Here is a 15,956-nt window from a genome sequence, read left to right as displayed (position 1 = left end):
AAATAGGGAGAGGCATTATGGGCATTTGGTAGCTAAGTAAAATATGTCTTACTGCGACAATGATAGAACAGATGAAAGAAGATAGTAAGAATTTTAGATAGGGGACACCATTCATTTACTATCGACACTATTACAAAATTGTTCACAAATGGTGCAAAATGGTCCTGGGTGTCACCTCATCTTTTTGCATAAACACATAGCAGGTGGTTGGGTCAGTAATGCTTGTGAAATCAAACCATGTCTCCTCTTTAGTATGTAAAATGGAATATGAAATACAGGATCTACTTGTGCAAACCCCTTTGGCCCTGAGACTGTCTTTTGTAATCTTCCCTTCCTGGCTTCCCATTTTGCGGAACTGCACTCTTTATCTAGACTGATTTTGTGGAGGTCTGTATTTCACAGCGTTGAGGAATGGACCTAATGTTGGGTCATGCTCTGGGTTCTGACTCTTTGTGTTCAACCTGGGGAGTTATTGCTGTGTTCTATGATTTTCTTTTCACAAAAATCAGGTGCAGAGCAAAAGAAAATTGTACCTGTGTTTCTGCCCATCAAGAAGTTGTGACTCCAGAAAAACAGCCTAGCATTAAGAATGTTAAAGCACTGCTGCAACCAAGTGACAGAGTTGCCGACATGTGTTTTATTTCTTCACAACCAGGAGCTAAGAATAGATAAAATTTTAATGTTGTGTACATAATGTGCATAGTATAGGTTGCATACATAATGCAAACGAATCTGAAATAATTTTGGGGAAGTGACATGAAGACAAGGCACGTTTGCTCTTTTTCTGGAGAGCATATTTTGGTGTAATGGTGATAGCATCTTGTGTAAGTACTCCAAAAAGAGGTGCCATATTGATTGCAATAATGATTTGCTCAGAATGAAGTGAGTTTATCTTCTTTATGTTGTTATGTTCCCTGTAAACTGGTATTTCAAAATGGGGAATGAAGAAAGAGTCCAAGAAATAATGTATTGCAAGAGAGTTTAGACAATGCAGTATTTTATTTGCCCCAAAGCAAAGGAGATCAGACAGCACAGCAGGACACACAATATTTTCTACCTTCTGTCTGCTAGAAAAAGAACATGCTGCCTGTGTTTGTAGGCTGATTATTGGAAACCTGAGCCTCTAAAATATGTTTACAGGAAGTATCTTCTGAGCTACACTGGGTCTAACAACTTGCTTTGAATAAGCATTAGTTTGCAGCTCTGCTGTCATGTGGTTCATCCTCAGCTTCTTGTCCACTGCAGAGGTTCTTGCTCCTCAAATTTGCCAGTATTATCAGCAAACAGTCCTTCCCCATCCTGAGCTTATTAGAGAACTCTGGTTTTGCACTGTACATTTTGCAAAGTGCTCCGTTTTGCTCTTTTTTTTTTTTTTCTGTCCAAGTATTCTGCGGAGAAGTTAGTGGTGGAGTTGGTGTTTTTTGGTTTGTTTTTTTTTTTTTTTTTGCTTTTAATGTGGCGTGTTTGGATTTTTTTAAGATGTTTAGGTTATACCAACATGTGCCATTTTGCTGACAGACAGAAGGAGGGGAAAAGTGAGGAGGGGAAAAGCAATGGGAGACAGTAGTTTAGATTGGCACAGCTCTTGAGGGAATAGCACACCTGTTGGACTGAACCTGGACAAAAGCTGTCAAGGCTAACCTCCAGTCAAAGCAGCTCTGTTTTTCCCTAATTAACTAATAGACAAAATCACACCTTGTGTCATGGTTTGCAGGTGCCCTTCAGAGGTGTTGACACCACATTTAATTGCAAAGGAGAAGTGTTGTGCCTTCCTTCCTGGAATGATTTAGCTGCTATCCAGTGAGTCAGGAAGAAGGAAGAAGGGAACATGGAGGAGAAAGTGAGGGATTTCCAGCGAGAGCGTGTATACTCCCTGATATTTTTATGTTTGGTTTTTATCACACTGATGTTTTTCTACAGAAAATAGTGTCATGCACTTCACTTTCTGCAGTACTTTGGAATAATGGTGTGGCAGATTTAATGGAGAAATTATGTTCTCCTTACTTTATGTAGTAACCCTGGATGCAAGTATAAGTGACTGGGGAGAGAAAAAGCCTCACTATATATAAATTCTGTACAGTGAAGGATCTGAATGGCTTTTAAAATCTGGCAGCAAGCTCTAAGGTTTGAACTGCCATCATCAGTCTATTGCAAAACAATTTCTGAATGGTTTTAATTAAGCAAAACCATGCTGCAGTCTTTAATAGAATTTCTTCTTTTTTTTCTTTTTTTTTTTTTTTTTTTTTTTTGTAAGGAAGCTGTCTTAATGCAAAAGGCCAGAGAAAGAAGGCAGAACATGTAAAGAAAATGGTCATTTGGTGCAGTCAACAGTAGTGCATTGCCACACTGCTATGGTTTTACTGCCATTACGGGGCAATATAATTAAAAAACTTTACAATGTAGGGTGAAAAAGGGTGGCTTGAATGGGTGCCCAGTTAGAATTGTTCATCTGCAAGTGCCATACATCTCAGAATGTAGTACCTGGGCATTTGCTGCTGGTCTTCAGTTTAGTTGTTATAGCTAAAGCTGCACTTTGGCAGTTCTTAATCAGGCACCAAAGTACAACAGAACTGGAGTGCAGTTAAAAACTGTGGTTGTGTCAAAGAGGAGGACTTGGACACAGCCCCTAGAAATGTAGTTGAAAACCCAAAGTTGCTTTCAGAAGGGGGTGTAGAGCAGGAGGGCATCTGCAGGAGGTGAGAAGTTGCAGAGAGATTAGTAGGGGTGGGTCTTGCCTTCTCTGCAGAAGTTGAAATATTTTTTTTTAAAAATCTCACCGATGGGCTGATTTTAAAACACATCACTGGTCTCAGTGTTGCTTTGCAAGGTGGCTGTGACTTGCTGAAGGTAGTGAACAAGTTAGGAATATGTCTTGGCAGCAAAGAAGCTCGATGTAGTTACTAGGTCGCATTGTCTCTGTTTTACAGATATGTGAGCTAAGCCACAAAGTTGTAAAGGATTTGCCTGTCTCCAGAGAGCTAATCTGTTTTTTGTCACAGTGTTGTAAATAGAATTTTTAGATTCCTTTATCATCTCTGCCATTTTAGTTTCTTCCTTTAAATTAAATAAATAATAACTGACCAGGTTTAAGCTTTATACTAGATGTCCTGAAGTGAATGGTGGTGCAGGATATTAATGTAGTAGGTCCACATTATCAGTCCTTGATCTTGTGATGTGACTGCCAATGACTTGCCTTGACAGTAGCCTTCATGGTATCTAGGAGCTTTCACAGCACTTGCCCTGCTTTTAAAGTGGAAAAAGAACAAAATAATCATACCAAATAAATACAGTTGAAGTTATAAATAATATTAAATTGGAACTTTGGAACTGAATTTGCCAATATAAAAATTATTTTCAATAGTATATTACTTTTTTTTCTGGTAACTTGCATATCACACTTATCCTGAAAAGAGCTCCATATAATGTTAATGTCTCTGTCCTCATGGAGGACAAAAAGCCAGGGTTAATGAAATGCTTTGTAACTTCTCATCTGAAGTGACAGTCATAGATGTGAACCTCGAGGTTGTTCTGCCTTCACCTTGGACAATGAGAAGAGAACAAAACCTAAGCTCCTTTGCAGGCCACTTCTATGAAGAGGTATAATTTTGCAAGAAATTTTAGATGCTTTGCTTATGAGTCCATGAAAGCACAGGGCTGGATGCAGCTTCCTGAGTTGTTAAATCTGGTTCTAACCCTGGCGTGACGCTCCTATTACGTGGAAAACAGGGTTACCCTTGGCTAACCAGTCTTCCTTCGTTGCTCTTACTCAGCTTACCTATGTTACTTTGTTAACATTCTGTTTATCTTAACTCTTTCCTCGCCTCCGTGGTGGAAGCCCTTGTGGTGTATCTCTGAAGGGCAGATTGTAACCCATCTCAGCTTCCACTCTGCGGGGTTCAGCAGTGTCTCCGCAGAAGGTGGCTGGTCCTGGTTTGCTCAAGCCTTTCTCTACATGTTGCAGGCTGAGAGGATGATGTTCAGCTTATTGTAGCAAGTGTTCCTGACTTAGTTCCATTGCTGCTTCTTGTAGCAACAGGAGCACACTGGCTGGTACGCCGTGGTGAAGTGTACCTCCCTTTTCGTGGCTGTCTTATCTGACTCCAAGGCCTTCTTTCTTCTTTTTTTTCTGTTTTTTGTTCAACCGATAAGCTCCAATGGGTAGCAGAAGTTCTTGTTAGTCTGTAGTGTGCTGTTTTATCCTAGTACTTAATAACTTCTTTGTTTTACTTCCGTTCTGGTTCTCCTTTCTTAGTTTTGCTGTAAGCTGATGAATTGCATCTTGATGGCTACATCATGCATTTGAACACTGCTTTATGTATGAATCTTTCCTGAATTTAATGTTTTGAGGAGTGCTTTTCTTATGACTACATCGTTCTGTGAATTAAGGATTTACCTTTCTTAATCTAACTGTATATATTTGTATGTATGTATATAGACATAGATATATGTAAAAGCATATATATATATCGTTGCCCCGTGTGTACATTTTAATAGAGAAGCATTTTCTCCACCTAGGAAGCTGTTGACTTGCCACTGTTTTGTGGTACCACACTCAAAGATTTCTAACATTGTCTGTTGAAGGAAAATGGTAGATATTTCAGGTTAAAAATTATACTGGAAGGCATACTACTTGATAAGTTCATGTTTTGACCTTAACATAAAAAGTTTGATCCATAGAGTTATTTCCTACCTTCCAGTTATACAGACTTTGCTCTCTGAGTGTCAATAAAGAGGTGAAGGTGTGAAACTGAATGAATGATTTTGTTTCAAATGATAGAGAAGCTATGTTATAAAATGTTAACACTCAGCCTTTTTTTCACATGTTTTTAGTTGGGTTTAGTTCCTGTAATTATTACTTACTGCCCTGCTTCCCCACACCCCTCCCCCACCAAAAAAAAAGCTATACTATTAACTTGTTTATATGATTGATTCAGTCAGAAATAATTAGTGCTTTTTTTGTCTTTCAGAACTGGTTACACATGCTGAATTTCATTTGTGAAAGGTGGAGTAAGGTAAGATAATTTTAGTGATTACTACTGTAATGTGTGATGATCTGTTGACACTGAAGGCAGGGGTTGAAAGATTCATGATAAATTAAGAGGCAGAGAAATCTAAATGGAACTTTCAGCCTTGGAAATAATGAAGTGCTGACAAGATCCAACATTCTAGTACCAGTGGCATGCTTTTACCCTATGCTTTGTTGAGTGAGTAGTTCATTATGTTGGCCAGGGGTTTTCTGTTCTTATTTGGATGCATTGCCCACAGAAGGTGAGGAAGTTCAATAGCTAGTGACAGTATGCTATGTTTGTATTTGGACAAATTATGTATTTCTGGAAGTCTGTGAGAGTTAAAGTACAGCCTATGCTGAAAGACCAGTGTTTGTTGCTGTTTCTACCATAGGAACAAACCAGTCTTGCTTTACTTTTTCTCCTTAAACATCCAGAGATGTTGATGAAGAAGGCAGGTCTGCCTGTCATTGAGCGTTGCTGTAGCACAAAGCAGTATCCTTCAGGATGGGAAGTGAGCCCTGCTGGGAACTTCACAAACATTTGTCAAGTATTTACTTCTCCACAGTGAAAGAGCTGCTTTATGTCCTGTGGCGTGGCCAGGTGCAGAGGCTGATGGTCACATTACTAGGCCCTGAGAGAGAAATCTCTGTCCTGGTGGGGCTCCTGTTAGCAGAAGGGAGAAGACTCTTGGCCACTGGTTTCCAAGCAAAGTTCAGTCATAGGACTCCTCTTGCTTCCTGTGTGAAGGGAGAAGACTCTTGGCCACTGGTTTCCAAGCAAAGTTCAGTCATAGGACTCCTCTTGCTTCCTGTGTGAAGGGAGAAGACTCTTGGCCACTGGTTTCCAAGCAAAGTTCAGTCATAGGACTCCTCTTGCTTCCTGTGTGAAGGGAGAAGACTCTTGGCCACTGGTTTCCAAGCAAAGTTCAGTCATAGGACTCCTCTTGCTTCCTGTGTGAAGGGAGAAGACTATTGGCCACTGGTTTCCAAGCAAAGTTCAGTCATAGGACTCCCCTTGCTTCCTGTGTGAATGGAGAAGACTCTTGGCCACTGGTTTCCAAGCAAAGTTCAGTCATAGGACTCCTCTTGCTTCCTGTGTCAATGGAGAAGACTCTTGGCCACTGGTTTCCAAGCAAAGTTCAGTCATAGGACTCCTCTTGCTTCCTGTGTGCAGAGTGGCTGTGTTTTGAGCTAAGCAGCTGCTTCTGCTATTCCAGAGAGTGAGGGAAGTTGGGCCACATACGCTGATGAGATGAGGGGATGTGGCCTGAACTGCAAGGCAGTATAAAGCAGACTAATAAAATGAGTCTTCTGGTAGAGGCAGGAAGTTTTGCTGGTGTGGGAGTAGGAAGTAGTGAGAGGTGTAACAGGATGCTCTTGGTCAAATGTGATGCTTATGGTTGCATGTAGAAATTGAGGGTGGGCCTCAGTGTCCTTGTCCCTGATGTAGTGCCCTTAGTGCACTTTTACAGAGTTCAGCAGATAATGAATGGTGGAGTAGAGTCAGTGGTGAACAGTATTGACTTCTCAGAGATTATTCCCCTGCTCCTGCTAAGGGAGATCAGTTTGTAAGGTCAAGCAGACAAAGTCAGCAGATGCACTTTCTCCCGCAGCATTGCTTTTTTTGTGTTAATTGTGTGTCTTAATGCAGACTGAGAATCAATTACTGAAAAGTCTAGAGAGGTGTGCTGCCATGACTGTGCCTACATCTGAAATTAAAGCACATGGTCGATACCAGGAACTCAGTTATTTAACTGGGGCAGAATGGAATACAGTGCACAACAGGATGCTCTACGGGCTTATGTATATTTTTTTTCTTTTGACCATCTTGAACTGCTCAGTGAAGAACAACTTGGGAATCAGGCATGCACTTACAGATCTTTCTCCATGCCAAGAATGCCGGGATAAAGTTGCCAGCAGTAAAATAGCATTGCCAGATCCTGCAGCTATATTGTGACTTAAAAGGAATTGCAGTAATACTAGTCATTCATACCATCTTTCTTTCTTTTATTAATCATTGTCTGCATTGGAAAAGAAATGCCTGAGGCCATCCTTCATCTCCATCCAATGCAGTTGTGTTTCTTGCTGAAGAAATTAAAAAAGAATTGTCATTCTACCCCGAGACAGCTATGACTTCTCCCCTGTGGAGTCTGTCTCCTCACTTGCAAAGAAATCCATAATAACAGAGCTAAAAGCCAGCTTTTGGGGCTCCTCTAGAGGGACAGCATATCATCCTAATTGAGTGTTCCTCAAATACGACCATGGCTGTGCAGCCCACTCCATTTTTTGTCAGATTGCACTACCTGATTGAAACTTTGTGTTAGAGTAGATCTGGAGAGAAGATAGGAGAGAAGGCAAAGAGAATGCCACCATTTCTGTTTGCCTGTTTGCTTGGTACTTTGGTGGATACTTTCTTTCCACTGATGTGGATTTAGTGGCTTCTTTATTAGGAGTCAAACTATGTTGCATAGGTAAAGCTCCTCATAGTTTTTTTGATTAAGGTTCCTTAATTGTGTATAAGACAGGTTATGGCACTCTTTTTAAGCAAAAGTCACAGCTTTCTCTTCAGTCAGTTCTCTGGGTGGCATCTCTGGAAAATGTGCCTTGCTAAAGTCTGTTCTGGTGTAGATGATGAGTGGACAAACAGCACAGGTGACTGACCAAGGAGAGGTGATCATTAATATAAGCACAGCAAGCTGCTTTATGGTTATTGTTGTTAGCTTTTACTGCAAATTTACTATCTGCTTTTACACTTTGGGGGCTTTTTAGCAAAACCGCCAGCATTTGCTAGTTTGTTCTTTTTTCCTTCTTGCCAGTTTGTAAAGTATAAACGCAGAGCAGGCCACGTGTGACTGCGTGGCTGCGTTAAACGCGCAGTGATCTTGTTTCTTAGAGCATAATGTTCATCATCCTCTTGTTACTGCTAGATCGGTTCATGCCCCATGCCAATGTTGCATGAATAATTGCAATAACTACACATGCAGTCATTGCATAATGTGTGGCACTTGGCCTTTCTGTAACATTCTGTATTCCATTAGAGGGTTTTCTGACTGCTGGCTTTAGTATACAGAGCTAACCATGGCTTTTAGCAGTGAAGAGAGAGATGAAGAACTGAGTTTGAATATTATGTTACATGAAGGCATAATGGTATTGAATAGAGCCTGAATCCAGGGAGAGGGAAAGAAAGAAGGGTAAGAGGACATAATGTCACATAGCTAATGAGAACAGCTGAAGAGGGTACACAGGGAGAAGGCAGAGACAGAATTTCAAATGTTTAAAGTGTCTGGAAGCGAGAAAGATCTGTGGGCTATTACTTTGGTTCTTTCTTATGACTGCTGTCTCTTTTTACAAATATTTTGCCTATATTATGTTCTGTGCAAGCACAAAAATCAAGTTTTTTCTGGAATTAAATGCTACTCTTACATCAAGCCCTTTAAAGTCTTTGGAACTTTATCCAGTCCAAGCTTGCATTCAATTCAATAACATTAATTTTACTCCTGTGTTTGCATTTTAATTATAAAGCTGTTACAGTGAATTACAAAATGTCCAGTACCTAATTGTTAATAATCTCAGTGTTATCCTTGGGAGATACATAGATGAACTACCACAGAATAATAATTAGGGTTTCAGCAGTAATTATTTCACTAAAACATACTGAGATAATTAACACTTGATCTGAACCATCTAAGCCAACCTTCAAAACCTGCTGCCTACCATGCTACTTTCATTCTTGGAAGCTCTACATATGGATAATTTCCTGCTTCCATTAGTATTTTCCTTTTATCTGGGAAGATAGAAAGTGTGGGTCATCAGGTACAGACTTCCCCACATCGAAAGGTCTGGACTGCACAGTACAAACACTTGTGAACACTCTGTACGGTCTCCATACGTATGGCCTGCAATAGCTTGGAGCACTGCAATAAAAGACAAAAAATCTGCACTTTGCTTCAGACCGAGGCATTGCTAGCGTGCTACTCTCTGAAGAATAAATAGCAGAATAGACTCATAGTTATTTTTAGCTTTAGTGCAGGATTTTTCATAACCTTGGGAGGCCAGGGAAAATTTTCAAGTTCATATCTTTAATCTGTAGTCAGACATCTCGGTAAAAGTCCTCTGTAGACACTGAGGATCTGCAGCCCTTGATGAAGTCAGCAGCAATTGTCAGTGATCTGAGGTCTCCCAAAAAGTCAGGTCAGTCTTAAAATCTACACCAGGAGAAATCTTAACTTTTCTGCTTGCTACAGTGGAACTGAAGCTTATAGTTATGCGTCTGCTCATGTGCTGCCCCTAAGCTGAGTCACCTTGCTGAACTAGAATTTATTTGATCGTAGAATCTCCTGAGTTGGAAGGAACCCATGAGGATCATCAAGTCCAACTCTTGATCCTGCACAGGACAGCCCCAAGAATCCCACCTTGTGCCTGAGGGTGTTGTCCAAGTGCTTCTTGAGCTCTGTCAGGCTTGGTGCTGTGACCACGCTGGGGAGCTGTGCCCAACCACCTGGGTGAAGCAGCTTTTCCTAATATCTAAGCTAACCATACCAGCACAGCTTCGTGCCGTCCCTTGGAATTCTGTCACTGGTCACCAAAGAGTGCCTGCCCTCCCACTTCTACCCCTCCTATTGGATGCCCCATAGCTATTAATTTAGCACAGTTAGACATTTTTAGCCATGATTTTCATAAGAAATCTTAGCTGCTTGCCTATTTTGACTATTGTGTGACATAGTTTGTGCAGGCAGCTACAAACCTACTTCTAAAGCACCAAGATGCACAACTCACACTTTTGCTGTTTGAAGAATGAATCAGTGAGTATATTAAACTTAAGGCCAAATTTGTCTGAAGGAGGCAACATATACAAATATTACCTTTTAACAAGATGATTACTGCAGCTCAAGGCAGAGAATTGCAAATGTGGGTCAGAAAAAGGGTGTAAAATTGCAAACTAAGGAAATGTTTTGTTCTTTTAAGGAGGTTTTTTTGTTTGGTTGTTTTTTTTTTTTTTTTCTTTTTTTTTTTTGCATTTTTATGTCAAGCCGGTAGAGATACCAAAATGCTAAAATAACAAGAAGAGGAATAAAAAAAAAATTCACACAGCATGTATATAGTTTTCTTGTAATGAATAATGTATGTATTATTTTAAAAAGCTTTTGAATATTATCAAGAAAATCATTGTGCCTTATAACAGAAACTTTTCCAGACGTTGCATGCTTGAGTGACCCAAGTAACTGAAAAGCCTACATGAATGTATTCAACAGTTTGTGGATATAAGCAGTTGTAAGGAATAATGAGAATTTAAGGTACTGTGTGACTCTTAGAGGCTTGTGTAACAGAAGAATTTGTAACACAAACATTTCAGATTTGCACTGGGAGTTCCGATAGAATCATCAAGAGTGGAAAAGACCCCCAAGATCATTGAGTCCAACACATATAAAGTTATACAAGGGCTTCAGCTAGATCCTGTTTTTTGTGGTCTCAGGAGGTTTCAGGAAATCTTGGGTGTTTTACTCATGATTTTACATTTCTGAGATGAAGCATCCAGTTTTTGCATCCTTCATATTTTAAAATCAATCAGACTTTCTGGCTGTCAGAATGGCCTTTGAAGTTAGTCCATTGGGAGTTTCCAGTTTGGGAATTTCTTCAAGGTACTTTTTATATGAGTGATTGAAATATAGATCCATTGCTAAGATTTTTTAGAGGATTTTTATTACTCATACTATTGAATTTCACATGTATGGAAAATATGATCTAGGCAGCTTCAGGCTTGTTAATTTGACCCTAATAGCCTTAGAATTTTTTTTAAGGAATAAATAATTAAAGAGATGGGAATTGAGTGGAGGGAGGATGAAGCACAATCTATTTTTCTAAGATAGGTCATGTCAAACTGGCCTAGTATCTTTTTTTAATAAGAAAGTAGGTTTTCTAGAAATATAAATGGGCTAGATCTGGTCTCTCTGGATTCTACTGAGCCATTTAACATGGTGTTGCATCAAGGTGGAGGAAGATTAGGTTAGTGTAAGAGCTGTAAATGCACACAAAAGAGCTGACACAGGAGAGACAGAAGGAGGTAGATATATATGACAAATCATTCTCTGGGAGTTGGCTTATTTAGTTTTCTTGAGGCATATTTGTTTGGTTGGTTTTGGTTTCTTCTGGAGCTGATATTGTTGGCATGCTGTACTGAAAGCCGGCTGTCGAAACTTGCGGACTGGAGGAAGACGTTCATTTCTAGTGCGCAATTTTAGCTGGAGTGACCACACGATTAATTGGACAACTAGATAATACTAAAGGGATGGAATTCAACCCAGCAACGTGTCAGGCCACACATTGTCATGAATTCTCTTACCCGGTTCAACCTTGGTGTCAAAATTAGCAGTATGACAGTCTGAGCTCTTATGTAATCAGTGGAAACAGGCAGATTTTTAATTAGGCACCCAACTCCTGCTTTCTGTCTTGACTGTTAACAGAGCCTGGGCACCTGACTCTGGCATCAGTGCTGAATGCCTGAAACTGGATGGTGCTACAGCCTCAGCTTAGGAAGTAATGCAACAACTTTTCCTATGAAGAGGGAGTTCAGCAATGGAAGATTTTGAAGGAGAAAGGCCTATATGAGGGTAAGTGGGTTTAAGTTTGTGTTTGGGTTTAAGTTTGTTGGCACCATCATGAAAATGATGTATGGGGTACAGGCAAGTGTCAAAAAGAGGTATTTCCAGTTGAGGGAGGGAATCTCAGCTGGGTACATCTGGGCTGGGACCTTATACAGCACAAGTGTGCAACACCTCTTGCAGTGTCTGATAAACCTCACCTCAGTATGTGATAGAGGCAGAGAAAACTGAAAGAGGGTGGATTTAGGTTAGATATGAAGAAGTAATTTTTGCAGTGTGAGTGGTGAGACATTGGAACAGGTTGCCCAAAGAAGCTGTGGATGCCCCATCCCTGGGAGTGTTCAAAGCCAGGTTGGATGGGGCTCTGAACAACCTGGTCTAGTGGAAAGTGTCCCTGCCCGTGGCAGGTTTAATTGGTCTTCAAGGTCCGTTCCAACCCAAACCACTCTTGGAAAAACTACAGGGATGATCAAAGTGCTTATGTTACAAGGGGAATCTGAGACAGCTGTGTTGGGTATGTCAGGAAGACAGATAACATGGGAATTTAATTGCCACAGCTCTGCTGCTGGAATTATGGGGACATTGAAATGTGACTGATATCAGCTAGGTTATAGCCAACAAGCAGGATGTCTGCAGACCATCAGAGGACTAATGCAGGCCGATGTGCAACATTTTGGTATTGTAGGAAGACTATGATGCCAAACCAGAAGTGTCTACTGGGTGATTTAGAGGTGATGTGAACTGAATAGATGGCATCTCTTACTGATTGAGTTAGTGCGTTCGCCTAGCATGTGGATAAAATATTTAACCAACATAGAATGCACAGTGATAATTGCATAATACACGACAGTAGTCACTAGGAGAATGCTTTATGTACAGTTAGGGGCAAGCTTAAAGATGTATAAAGGTCAGTGATTGCTTGGATTCTTAAGACTTAGGCTGTTTGGCAGCCTGTGCTTTTTGATAACTACTGGAGAGTGTGATGCTTACTGTCTGCTGTATTGCCCTGCAGTTCCCCTGCACAGCACATGGAAAGCTGTGTGATAAATCAGGCTTTCAGTGGATTTGTAGGGCTGGACAAAGGCGTGTTAAGTTTAGCCTGTGACAAATATACATTTAGAAGCTGACTGCTGGATAGCAAACTCATGAGCACTGAGAGAAAAGCTTGCTCTGAAGAGAAAACTGTGGTTGTAGATCCCTGATGTGCCTGTAGTGACAAGTGATGGGTGCAGCACTTACAGACAGTGACAGCCCTTGCCCCAGAAACCTCCTTAGTTTGACAAACACTGAAACTTAAAATTGTGTGTTAGTGAAGAGCTGCCCTTTCCCTGGATGCTGGTGTGTCCCAACACTGGGCTGGAAAAGGAGCTGAATCCTTTGAGCAAGGGTGAGTAATGCACTTTCTGCTCTGTTGCAAATCCTGAGTTGCTCTAATTGGCTTTGTCAGCTATTAAGAGATTGATCAGGTGGCTCTTTACCAGAAATCTTCATAAAATAGCAGGAGGAAAATACCACAGCAATAAACATTTTTAATGTACTTCTGGTAGCACTGTGTTTAGTTCTTTAGTTATTTGTTCATTACTAAGGGCTCAGCCTGAGATTCTGAGGCTTGTAAGTGCTGAAAAGAATATCACAAGAGAATAGTATGGCTTCTCTTTTTTTTCCCTTTCTGCTTTATAATTAATTATTGTATAGTGGTACTATGTTGTTATTCTGTGGTAAAAACAATTGTATGAAGATCTCATAGTCCTTACTTGGAAAGTTGCCACAGTGAAGAAATACTCTGTTTATGCACTGGATTGTCAGTAGTTTGGAAGGGCGTTGTTCTGTTGGAAACAGAGTGCTTTGAATGACAGTCCAAGAGGAGGGATGACAAGGAGGGGTGGATTGAGGAGATAAGCGTGAAAATGTGTCAGGGCTCTTTCAGGTTTATTTTTTATTAGAGTCATGGTCAACTAACTTAGATTTAGAATCTGTCCCAGTTTATATGTGGCTTTTTTCCCCCCTGTATTCTAGGTTTTATTTAGCTCCAAGTCATGTTTTTCTGGCTAGTAAACTGGGGGTTTATTTTGAAAATCAGTCTAAGCCTCTTCCTGAGAGACAACACGTGGAGCATCTCGGGCCTGCATGGCTGTCACTTAAAAAGATGCCCAGAAAAACTGGAAGAACATCACTTCCAGAAGATGTTTCTGGAAAAGAAAAGATTATAAGGTCTCAGGGAACCTACCTCTAAATTTCAGGAAAAAGATATCTCGCAGTCATATTGGGGAAGAAGAAGAAACAGAAGAATTTCCAGCAAACCCAGATTCTTTGTGTGTGGGAATGGGCAGTGAGGAGGATGACGGTGGATCAAATAAGCACAATCTACTGCTCTAGATCATTACTAAACATGAGATGCTGGAATGCAAATTTAATCTTGTTTCATAGTCTCTTAAAATAGCTGTTTTAAAGTTAGAGAAAATGACCTTTTGAAGATTCCTATCCTTTCCTACTCGGTTCTATCTAGTTGCCTCTTTTGCTTAACTTCAGTACAGTTCAGTGAAGTGAATCCCATCCAAAGACTGTACCCCTTGCTTAACCTTTGCACAGCATGGTGTTTAATCTAGGTAAACACTCTCCTTGTTCTTTGTTCACACAGATTCTTAAACAGTAATAAAAACCTAAATATTTTTCTACAACAAAACCGTGTGAACCGGTGAGCTGTGTCTCTGCTGAGCTGTGCACAGTACAAGAGAGAAGGTTGTTCCAACTTATTTGCGTATTCTGTCGTGATATTTTTTAGTAGTGTGTTTGCTGTTAGGATATAATATATGCTATAAAAACTAAAAATAAATTTTGCTAAGGTATTTTGGGGGTTTGTAGTCAAACATGATAGAGATAATTTATTCTTGAAATGTGTTTATGTTGATTTTGTTTTGAAACAAGAATAGATACCTTGTGGAATATTTATGTTCAAGAGCATTCTGTAATTTTCATATTTAAAACCCCCTACATTTAATGCAGTTCCTGCTAAATTTTAAGTCCAGAAATATCTAGAATGTGAAGATAAAATAATCTGAAATATTTTTAAAATTATTTATTTTAATAATACGCTGTCTGAAATTATACTTCTGCCTTTTCTCCATTTTAAGATGAGCAAAGAAAAGAGTTTTAAAAGTGCTGCTCAGGTATTAACACCGAGCTGTTTTTACTGGGACTTTTCAACATTGATCTGGTGTTTCTAAGTGGAGGCATTTTTCACTTGTGGTTGTGCATGTTCATTTTGGAGACTTTCCTTCAGTCAAATCTACTGCGATCTGAGACAAGGTGGTTTTTGGAGTTGCCCCAGGCAGATGCCAAATACTGTCAAAAATTCAAAGTGGAGGTGTAGAGAAAAACAGTGGTGTGGAGGAAACTCCAGTTGTATATAGGTTTGGTATAGTGTCCTGGAAGCATCTTGGGATAGTGGGATTGATGGGCCAAAAAATTTGGCATAGAATTGCAATTATTTATCAATATGGTGGTTTTGATATTTCTGTACTTACTGGAAAAAAAAAAAGAAAGCCATCAGTGCTCTATTTTGTTATTATTTTGTAGTTCATAGACTGAAAAAATATGAACTAGGTAAAAATAGAAATTAGAGTTTAAGGGCATTTTACATCTTTTTAACAATAAGATAGGGGATAGTACAAAGTTTTCAAAGTCAGCAATGATGCACTGTCAAACAGATGAGCTCTTTGCTCATCCTTGCTAGTTCAAGGATGGGTTCTTTAACTGTATACTTAAATGACTGTTGAAGAAAAATTCTGAAAAACAGTCTTTTGTGAATATTTAAGACATGTGTCACATACCAATAGTTTGACAAGTAGCATTTAGTTTCTTTCAATTACTTTAGTAATAATAAAAAAGTTAATAATTTCCTGATAATTCTCCATGAATCAGCTTTGAAAAACATATACTAGCAGAAGAAAAGCTTTTTCTATTTTGGATTCAAAGTAGGACAAATCAGCATTGTTTTGTGTGGTGCCTGTTGGTGCATTTTATCCTCAAACAATGGGTTATATGTGTTAACCCATTTGCTTTGATGGGTTAAGTAATAGTTCTCAAGTCAGCTCTGCCACACAGGGTCTTCTATTTCTTTGAGAAGGAAGGCTAGGAAATAAGTGCTTTCAGATAGCATTTGATATGGAGGGAGGAAAAAATTGAAAGAAAAAGGTTTTGAGGTCTGTTTTTTTCAGGAAGTTCTGCTGGGAGCAAAAGTCAAGCTGAGGGGCAGCAGTTCTGGGTACCAAGGAAAAAACAGATGCCCAGAGCGCTGGGAATGAGTGGCTTCAGTTGGTCGTGTTTTGCTATGTGATTGTTGGTATTTA

At 39.7% G+C, this 15,956-nt stretch overlaps 1 protein-coding gene across 16 annotated transcripts in view; it reads left to right on the top strand.

Annotated features, from left to right (window-relative positions):
• The first annotated feature begins 4,945 nt into the window (after positions 1–4,945).
• Positions 4,946–15,956, top strand: part of INPP4A (inositol polyphosphate-4-phosphatase type I A) — a 70,505-nt gene continuing 59,494 nt past the window's right edge. For 15 of the 16 annotated variants that reach the window (XM_068182711.1, XM_068182710.1, XM_068182700.1 and 12 more), the window contains exons 1-2: positions 4,946–5,012; positions 11,470–11,616. The gene's annotated coding sequence lies outside the window, so the exon portion shown is untranslated. The remainder of the gene's footprint in view (positions 5,013–11,469; positions 11,617–15,956) is intronic. The other variant, XM_068182696.1, reaches the window with a different exon arrangement.

The sequence above is a fragment of the Anomalospiza imberbis genome, chromosome 2, assembly GCF_031753505.1.
Source record: "Anomalospiza imberbis isolate Cuckoo-Finch-1a 21T00152 chromosome 2, ASM3175350v1, whole genome shotgun sequence".
In the NCBI taxonomy this organism is placed as follows: domain Eukaryota; kingdom Metazoa; phylum Chordata; class Aves; order Passeriformes; family Viduidae; genus Anomalospiza; species Anomalospiza imberbis.
Note: the sequence above shows the minus strand (reverse complement) of the source record. Positions and strands in the feature narration are given on the sequence as shown.